Genomic DNA, 2648 nt, shown 5'->3' on the forward strand with positions numbered 1-2648 from the left:
TCGCTCCTGGGCACAGGGATGTGCTCCTATTCCTGCTCAGCACTGCGGCTTCATTTTTGGGCAACCTTAATCCAACAGCTGGATCCAGCAACAATTGAGGCACTGAGCCCTTGCTAATTGTAGCAGCAGCATTAGCATCACTGTGGAAGTGCTTAAATGCTTTGCTGGATTGCTCTGCGCTTGCAGTGTGTGTGATTTTGACATTGATGTGTGTTTAATCAATGGATATACAGATGGCGTGTGTATATATATGTATGTATATGTATATGTGTATACATATACAGGAGCTTAGCTAATATAATTTATATTGGAGAAATGAGAGAAAGTCACTCACCCTGTCCTGGGCTCGCGAGATGAACTCCTGATGGAGCGGACCTCCAGAAAGATCCTTCCTCACTGGAAGTCAGCTTTTAAATGGCTCTAGGAGAGGTGCAGCCAGGCTCCACCCTTCCTGCAGCACAGGTGAATTGCCTTCACCTGTGCTCCCGTGGCTGACTCATTGCTCACCTCAGGTGACCAATCAAAGGTTCAGGCTGTGATTCAGCAGCCCCATACAAAGTGCTTTTGGGGAATTTGTTGTTTTGGTTTTTTTTTTCCCCCTTGTCTGCATAATGGGAAAGTTACAGATGGGGCAAATCCAGGAGCAATTTCAAGCAAGTCTCTAACTGGGACAGCCCTTGAAGTAAATACATTTAGGGGCAGGGATGCCTCAGAGCAAGGCACCACTTTAACCAAACCAAAGTTGGTTGGGGCTGCGACAACCCTCAAAAAGTGCTTCTTTCAGCATCCCATCCCAGTGGGACACTGCTCCATCTCAGGGCATTACAGACTTAGAGAGATATGTCCATTTTTGCTATTCTCTTTTTTTTCCCAGCCCCTGTTATCAATTCATCCAGGAAAAAGGGGGAAAAGAACACACAGATGCTGTTCCTAAAGAGAAATTTTAGCTGAGGTCAGGAGCCTCAGAGTTATTTTTAGCTGCAGACTTAAACAGCAGAAGTTGGTGGGTGGGAAAAACTTGAGCATTGCACTGTGTGATGGAGATTGCAAAGCCAGGGTCCCAGAAAGAGTTAAAAACCTTGGCCACCCTGCACAAGCCAAGGAAAGGAGAAAAATAAATACATAAAATAAAATAAAAAGCCATTACAGCTTATCCATGCCCAGACATTGGGTAAATGGGAGAAAATTGCAGGAGGATTCGTAATGACGGTGAGTTATTTCCAAGCGACAATGGAGGATGACAGTCATTATGGCCAAGAACAGGGAAGGTCAAATGGGTTTATCCTGGTGTGAGCCATGCAAAGAGGCACGAAGAAGGCAGATTTTGCCATGAGCAGTGCAAGCAGTGTATAAATTGGAGTTTAATTGAATAAATGTATGTGGTGAAATTGCCAAAAAAGACCCTGCTCCAAGCCAACACTTGGACAACAGGAGGATGTGGGGATGGGATAGCAATGAGGACGGAAATAATCAAAACGTGAAATTTGGGAGCACTGAATCCATTCCTGCTCCTGACAGTGACACGTTACTCAGTTCTCCCATTAGAGACACTAATTTTTATGGTGGAGCACACTCATCTCCCTATTATAGGAATAATTTAATTAACTTGGAGAAATGTAATTAATTTTAATTGTTCACGATAATTCATTGTTTAATATGATATTAATAATTATTTTTTAAAAATCCTAATGCCCAGTAACTGTCCTATAATGTGGTAATTAAACTCACATAGAAGAAGTACTTAATTTAAAGCGTTCACAAATTGTTTCTGGTCTCCAGAGCCTAAATCAGTGCCACAGGAGGAGGTGAGATGGAAGGAAGGGCTGTGACCTCAAGCCTGAAATCCATCTGCAGACATTCATTTAGGCAGAGAGCTCTGTTTTCTGTGGGCTTTGTCCTTCTGAAGTCTTAAAGATGTTCAAGAACCATGGAGATGTGGCAGTGAGGGACATTGTCGTTGGGCATGGTGGGGATGGGCTGGGGTTGAACTTGGGGGATCTTAGAGGTCTTTTCCAACCTTATTGATTCTGTGGTTCTATGAGTGGACATGTTGGGGATGGGCTGGCAGTTGGACTAGATTATCTTAGAGGTCTTTTCCAACTCTTAACGACTCTACGATTCATCTGTGTGGGGTCTATCACTGTTCCCCATTTGTGTGGTGCACCCCAAAGGTGATGCATCCTCACCCAGCACCCCACAAACCAAGGCTGTGGTTGTGCAGAGCTACTCCAAACCCATGGAGAAAAAAAAGGAAAAAATGCAAAATGGCCCAATACAAAGAGTGCCACAGGTTTTTCTCCTCCCGTGGAGCACAAGGCACGGAGAAGTGTTGAGCAGAAAACATCATCACAGCGGAGATGGATCTTGGTGAGCATGAGGGTGTCTCCTGCAGCTGCACTAAATTTTTAAGTCAGAAACATTCACTTCCCAGGGCTGCACTCCTCTCTAACCATTTTAAGTGCTTAAATACACATTTTCTATCAAGGAATTAGATGTTGCTCATAGCTGTTTAAAGCTAAGAAAGGACCCCCCACAGGACTGTTTGCTTTCTTTGAGTGGCATCATCTTCAGGAAAGGATCTGTCCTCTAATTATACCATCTGTGCTTAGGGAGAATGTGATCGAATCCCTTTTTTGCCTTTTTTTTTT

This window comes from Meleagris gallopavo, chromosome 23 (assembly GCF_000146605.3).
Source record: "Meleagris gallopavo isolate NT-WF06-2002-E0010 breed Aviagen turkey brand Nicholas breeding stock chromosome 23, Turkey_5.1, whole genome shotgun sequence".
NCBI classification, from domain to species: Eukaryota; Metazoa; Chordata; class Aves; order Galliformes; family Phasianidae; genus Meleagris; species Meleagris gallopavo.